At 49.1% G+C, this 7,599-nt stretch overlaps 1 long non-coding RNA gene across 1 annotated transcript; it reads right to left on the bottom strand.

Annotated features, from left to right (window-relative positions):
• Window positions 1–6,163: 6,163 nt before the first annotated feature.
• On the bottom strand, window positions 6,164–7,254 carry LOC147577176 (uncharacterized). Its single transcript, XR_015255765.1, has 2 exons — window positions 7,086–7,254; window positions 6,164–6,574 (listed from the first exon to the last, which is right to left on the bottom strand). It is a non-coding gene; the product is annotated as an uncharacterized LOC147577176 (long non-coding RNA).
• Window positions 7,255–7,599: the final 345 nt, after the last annotated feature.

Raw genomic sequence — 7,599 nt, forward strand, 5'->3', positions numbered from 1 at the left:
GAAAGTTGTTAGAAATGCAGAATTTTAGGCCCTACCCTAGGTCTACAGAATCAGAACCTCTGGAGGTGGGGCCCAACAACCTGTGCTTTAACTAGCTCTGCAGGTAATTCTACTATACTCTCAATTGGTCAGAACCCAGGGACTGGGGATGCTAATGAGCTTTCAGAGAGGAGGAAAAGAACCACTGGCCCAGAGCAGTGCTACTTGGACTTTAATGTGCAAATGGATCCCCTGGGGGCCTTGTTAAAATGTAATCTGCAATTAGACAGGCCTGGGGTGGGGCCCAAGATTCTGCTTCTCTAATGAGGAAATACCAATGCTGCTCCTCTATAAAACTCAGCTTTGAGGTTCATAAGGCCCTTTCCAGTGTCCTTGGACCATCAGCTTCAACTACCACCTGTATATTAGTAACACTCACCACATCTAGTCTCCCTTAGTCTTGAGCTCCAAACTGTAAGAAAGGTTTTCAGCCTCCAACTCAACACTTCCCTAATTGACCTCATCCTGTCCACCCTCCCCCAAAGTTCTGCCTACGCTGTGTGTCCACTATCTCATTGAGTCAATCCAATCACCCAATCCAATCACCCAAACCAGGTAAGATGGTGTCCTAAAGCCAGATTAAGACAAAGTTTTAAGAAGGTATTACTCAAAAAGGGCGATCCCAGAGCCCCAGGCACTTGCCCCACCCACTTTCCTGGGAATTCCAGCCCCCTGCAAAGGACCCTCTTGTGTTTGTGGGGTTTCCAAGAGAGCCCTTGAGTGTGCTCTGCCAAGTCTTTGGGGGCTCTGTCACTAGTCGGGGTGATGACAAAACTAAAGGTCCTTGCATGGGAGAGTGAAAGGATCAAAGGATACTTTGGGGGAAGTTGACGATGACAACTTTCTCTGACTTAATTATACTTCCCGGTGTAGTACTGCCAGCCCTGAGCTCAGACTCCCAGGCTCTGTAGGGTTTCTGAGAGCGGCCTGCAGGTGGCCCCACCAGTCTACCCCTGGCAATGACGAGAGTGCAGCAGTGTCAGTTACATGGCCACTCGGCCCTAATCCCACACAGGGCCTCCAACCACTCTTCATGCACCACAGTTTACAGGACCTGTCCTCAGGGCACCCTTTTCTAGGGGTTCTTGACTTTGTGTCTATATTCGTTTCCTACAGCTGCTGTAACAAATTACCGCAAATTGAAAGACTTAACAGAAATTTATTCTCTCAGTGTTGCAAAAGCCAGAAGTCCAAAATAAGGGGGTCTGCCAGGCCACACTCCCTCCAAAGGAACAGATTCCTCCAGGAAAGAATCCTTCCTTGCTTCTTCCAGCCTCCGGCGGCTCCTGGTATTCCTTGGACGTGGCAGCACAACTCCCAATTTCTGCCTGTCTTCACACAACCTTCTTTCCTGGTCTCTCTGCCTCTCAAATCTTCCTTTCCTCTCTCTTAAAAGGACACCAGTCATTGGATTTACAGCTCACCTTAAATCCAGGATGATCTTATCCCAAGTTTCTTAGCTTACTTACATCTGCAAAGACTCTTTTCTAAGTGAGGTCATAAGTACTAGAGGTTAGGACTTGGGCCTATTTTCTGAGGGGACACAATTCAACTCACTACTGTGTCCATCCCTATCAAAACATGGTGACCAGAAGAAAGCTCAATACTCCACTTCCCAAATATGAGTGAATGGGTACACAGGGAGGACCCTCATTTCCTGTGATCTGAATGCCATGTTATTAATGCAGCCTAAAATTGTGTCCCCTCATCCTCACCTCCTGTCACCTCTGATGATCTCATTACTGTTAAACTGCATGCAAAGTCTTCCCCACCAGACACTTGTGCACTTGGTGCTTTTGAACCTAAATATAAAAGCTTACATATATCTCTATTAATTTTCATCTTATTGGTTTCAACCCGCATTCTAGACTGTCAAAATCACTTAGAATCGCTCTTGTATTTTCAATTGTAGAATTTTTCTTTCCAACATTCTATTATCTGCAAATTCAATAAGCATGCCTGAGGCATGCAGCAGGGAAGAAGCCCTGGACTTGGACTTGGGAGTCAGCAAGCAAGACACTAGTCTTAACCTTCTACATAACCGTAGGGAAGCTCTATAACTTCTCTAGATCTCAATAAGATGACTTCTATACTCTCTGCTAGCTCAAAATTCTACAACTATGAAGTATTTAAAAGTCCTAGTCCTGGAAGCAAACAAACCTCTTTGTTTAAAGCCCAGCTCTGTGACTTACAGGGTGTATGACCTTGAACCAGCCATATAACCTCCCTGTGCGTCAGTTTCCTCACCTGTAAAAACGGGTGATGTTATAATTATATAATTATATATATTATATGTTACATATTATATATGGGCCTATTATTACAATAAATATTTAAGTATAAAGTATATAATGATAGTATCTACCTCATGAGGTTAATAGGAGAAATAATGAATTCATGTAAGGTGCTCACCTCATGCCTGGCATAGAAATAAACACTCAGTGAGGGTTTGCTATTTCATTCCAGACAAGTAATTAGTTAAAAAAAATTAGTGGGACGGGACCATGATAGAATAAGATAGAATCAAACAGTGAATCCTATAAGTGTTCTCCGGAAATACCGTGGCCAGATGTCCTGATTTTTGAGGCATGGTCCTGGTTCACTCCTGTTGTCCCAGCATAATTGGTAACAGTGCCCTGTAGCAGACTCACGATGCCCACTCAGGGGAGGACTTGCCGGGCCCCTGTAGGGAGCACTTACCTGAGGGTCTGGAGTGGTTATGTCCTGCGGGACCACTTCAGCTTCTGAGCCAACCGCACTCTGGCCAGTGACTGAGGAGGGTGGTAGGATGAGGACCCAGCTCTTTCCACTCAACACAGGACTCTTCTGATGGTCAGCATTTTCCTGCGAGCTCCCCACCAGAATGACAGAAATTTGGGCAGGTCTGCGTCATAAATCCCACAGCCCCCCATCCAATCCCACCAACCCCTCTGCTTCATTTCTTAGGTTTCACCCTACCCCACCCCCCAGTGAGACATTTGCCTCCTGACTCCTCCTCAGTGCGTGCTTCCCAGAGGACCCAGCTCAAGCTGACGCAAGTCCCCTTTCACTCTCAGAAAATGAACCCATTTAAGATGATAGATTATGTTCTCACACTTGACTTTGCCCCCACTCCACTTCAACCAGTAGAGCCCCCCCCCCCCGCCCCAGTAAGAGAGTTATGTGCAGCACGCATTTTACCATCTTGACCACAGATATATGAGACTGCAAAGTCTCTGCCTTGCTCATAACAGGGTCACACAGGGGGGTCACTTCGGCTGGCCTGTCAATGTGGAGACTGCATTATTCGCTCTGACCCAAACATGAGGGTGGTTTGACAAAGCTCAAAGAATCCGTGGTGTTCAAATGATCACATCTTTCCTGTGTGTTAACAAACTGGGTATCTAATACTCCACCACAGGAATTGTTCTGGATTCTCGGTCTGTGGCCTTGGTTCATGACTCCCAGTTCTCTCAGCAGGGCGTGTGGTTGCTCAGCTGAAGGCTCACCACTTGCTCACACCCCCCAGTCCTCAACATCATCTCTGTGCCTTCATGTCCGTGGCCCTGTGCTCCTAGCCTGCAGGGAGAACTGCAGAGTCTGGGTTCCAGGATGCACGGTCCGTCCCACAGCCCTAACCTGGGCACAGACAGGCCTCCTCTTGATGGATCTTCTCTGTGCCTCCACTTCCCTGAGCCCCTATCTCCCCCCTCCTCCATCCTCTCCTCACTCTGCTCCCCTTCTTCCCTGTCCTTCTGATCATCCAGGCTACTCTCAAGGTCCCGGTCAAGCCCCATCCCTGTTCATGAGGCCTTTCTTGCTTCCATGGTGACCGAATACCATAGATCTATTCCAGCAAACTTGACCATGCCTTTCCCTGCAGGCCACTCAGCATACTGGGTAGCTTCTCTGCCATCCTGGCTGTGTTTGCTGGACTCCCAGTGGTCTCCTGTCAGTCCTAGGCCCTGCTCACCAATGCCAGGCAGCCCAAGGGCCCAGCGGGCACCAATAGAAGAATAGTCCAGGGGATGAAGGCATTTTCTACCCACCCCCCCCCCCCCAAAACTTCCTGTAAGCTCCTTTTCTTGAGGAAGCGTAGCTTGGCTGATGGCTCTTGCAAGGCTAAGTGCTTCCTTTGTCCATACCTTGGCACTGACCATAATGTCCTCCAGTCCCACCACACCTAGAGGCCAGAGAGGTGGGTGTGGTACCCTAACTGCCTCCCTGCTGAAAGACACCAAACCATTAGCAGGGACTCTTGGTCCAGAGCACAGGAAGGAGAAGGAGGGTTGGGAAGTTTAATGATCTACTTTCTGCTGAGGTGAAACTACCCCATGAACATAGGGTAGTGTTCAAACATTCCTGCTCCTTTTGTGGCAGGCACTGGCAGTTCTCTCTCCCACAGACTCACTTGCTTTGTCACCCACAAAGACATTCCTTCTAGTCGTCCTAATCTTTTCTCATCCATTCCCTCGTTGTGCAATGTATTCAATGCCCTCAGACTTCAGCACCCAGAAACTAACTACTCTAATGGCCTCTGGAGGCATCTTGCTGATCTTCCTTCTCCTTTCCAATCTTAAATCGCCTGCTAGCAAGCGCATCATGAGACACCCTATCAGTAGAGCCTAAGAGAATTGTTCTTGAGGACAGAGTGGCCATGACTCACTAATAATATTCATTTGTTTTTTCATTCAGTGAGTACTTATTGGGTACTTGTTATGTGCCAGGCATTGTGCTGACACCTGGTATACTGCTAACCAAAATAGACATCATCCCTGCGCAGACCAGTATCTGAGAGAGATATTAAACAAATAGACCCATGAGTAAGTTTATCATCACAAATGGAGAAAAGTACTTAGAAGAAAATAACAGGCTGTGAAAGAGAGAGAATACAGAATTGGCTGGTTGGGGAAGGTCTCTTAAAGCTGAGACTTGAGGGATGGTCAGGGCAGATGGGGACAAGATGGGGTGACATCTCATTCCCTACCTGCCTTCTTCCCCCACCTTCCACCATGTTCAGGACCCAGAGCAGAGGGCCTCCCCCAGCCCAGCTTCTGCCTACAGCATTCCCTCCTCCCTTCAAAGTCCTGATCTCAACCCAGGGGAAAAGATTACTCCCAAGCTAGGTTTTATGGCATTACTTGTCTTCCAAAGAGCTATCTCATGGCATCTGTGGAAGTGCACTATCAGGCCCGGGAGAGAGGGCTAGCCAGCAGCGGCTCAGCCTCCAGCAGGCCGGGATTGCTGCCCCATCACAGGAGCGGAGCCTCCTTCCAGACAGGGTCTTTGGAATGGCCGCATTAAGAATGATTGTGGCAATAAAGTTCTATTAACCATCTGGAACACTGGCGCACTCTCCAGGGCCAGGCGCTCAGTCGCTGATGGCTGCAGACAGATGTGTGCAGAGAAGGGCTCCGAGGGACAGGAGCTGGTGACTGTCTGGGATGGAGGTCAGGTCAGTTAGAGGGGGACACCAGCGATAGCCAGTCTGAGTGGCAGGGCACCAGAACACTGCAGCCAAAACACCTGGATGAATGCTGTTTCCATCATCATTTAGAAAACAGTTTGCCTTTCCTTGGATAAACATACAAGACACAAATGAAGTATCAGGGATGATTAACAGGAAAGCTCCCTTCTCCTCCCAAGGCTGTTCTCTAACCCTCCCACAAGGGCCACCTCACTTGGGAGTCAGACAAACCCGAATTCAAACTCCATCATGGCCACGAAACTGGCAGTGTGACCCTGAGGCTCAGATAAAATCTCAGAGTTTCAGTTTCTCATTTGTCAAATGAGTACAATAACCTGTCTCTTCACTGGCTCCTGGATGGAGGAGGTGGAGCGCTTAGCCCCTCCCCCACCTTGCCCCATCAAGGCTCCTTTAATGAGAATTATTAGCACTCTTTATCAGCAGCCCTTTCAGGACTACAGTCTTGGCCAAAAGTGGATGCAAATGCAGTTGAGGCTGACAGTGAGGGAGAAGCACCGAGAGCCTTGATGTCCCTGTCCCATTTCAGGTACCTCTGTCCCACAGTTATGGGGACAGTTATTCTTTGGTCGTGTGCTTCCAACCCTCCCCTCACAAGAGTGAATTAACAGGAGCATAAACACAGGTGTCACTATGATTTATGGAGTAATTAATAAACAATTAAGGTGTCTTGGAGCACAATTACACATTTTATTTCAGCCGCCTTCTGTGGCCATGACTTTGCTTACCCGCCGTCGGGGTAGGAGACGGTGCGTGGCCCGTGGCGGTGGGTGATCTGGAAGGCTATGTGGGTTTTATGTAAAACCAAGGTGTGGGGCAAATGCTGCCTGAGAGGCATAATGTCAAATGAGCTTCTCTCAAAGGCATCCAGCCCTAAACCTGCCTTATCCAGGTCTCTGCATGGGCTCTGCTCCATCCAGTGGGTGGAGAAGCCTCTCGGGGTGATCTGCTCACGGGCTGCTAGAGCTGACCAGGAGATCCCAAGGCACACAGACCCGTGCTGTCACTGCCTGCCACTACCACGAGCATTCTTTCCAGGCTTGTGTGGAGCTCTGTTTCTAAGCTTGGCACCTGCCAAGAAGGGAAGGCACCATCGGTCACCTCCTCTCCATTGCCTGGGGGCAATGGCCTCCCACACACTGAAGCCAACAAGGCTCCCTCCCTCCACCCCCATTCTAGTCCACTTACTGGTGCCCTCCACTCAGGGGCACTGCCAGGTGGCCTTGCTGGGCATGCTCCCATCACCCTCCTGCCACACCTACTTCACCACCAAGTCCTATCACCCATGCCAACCCCACCACCACCACCACCACTCCACACCTTACAACCTTTACTGACTTCCCATTGACCTTAAGCTTACACCAGCCTGTGTGTCACCCACCCCACTTCAACTGCACGCTGGCGATTCACCTCCCCGCCTCACCCGTGACACAGCCCCGCCCTCCTCTTTATGGGGAACCTGTCCTGTGGTCACTCTGTGTGCCAAACCAAACACAAACATTCCCCCCTACTGGACCAACTCAGCTCCTGCTCTCTCCTCTGACTTTTTGGGGAGCCCCCTCATCACCCACTTCATGCTTACCCTTGCCACCCACTCCACCAGGCTCCCTCCTTCCACTGGCCCAGGTTGATGTCCTCGCTGCTCATTTCTTTTACCATCCCAAATCCAAACCCATCTGTGAGAACAGGGTTTCTGAGTTTCTTTTGCCAAGAAGCCTTCCCTGGCTAATCTGGCCCACCCTGACCTTTCTCATCCTGACCACCTCCAATGTCACAAAACCTCAGACAGTGTCAGCACTATGCCTTTGGGGCTTTTTTGGTTTTGTTTTTGCTTGCTGCACTTGACTGTGAGGTAGTATGGCAGAGAGGACACAAACTCAGCTCCCAGGCATAGGCAAAGCTGGGTTCAAGTCCTGGCTCCATCACCAGCTATCTGTATGACCTTAAGCAAGCCACTTAAAGTCAGCGTTGTTTTTTTTTTTTTTTTTCCACGTCTATAAAATGGGGATCGTTGTTTTAAAGTTTAAATGAGCTAAAGTGCTTAGCATTGTTCCTGGCATGGTAAGTGTTTGGTGAAAATTAGCCTTTATTACCAC

This window comes from Puma concolor, chromosome C2 (assembly GCF_028749965.1).
Source record: "Puma concolor isolate L17-30 chromosome C2, mPumCon1.1.hap2, whole genome shotgun sequence".
NCBI lineage: Eukaryota > Metazoa > Chordata > Mammalia > Carnivora > Felidae > Puma > Puma concolor.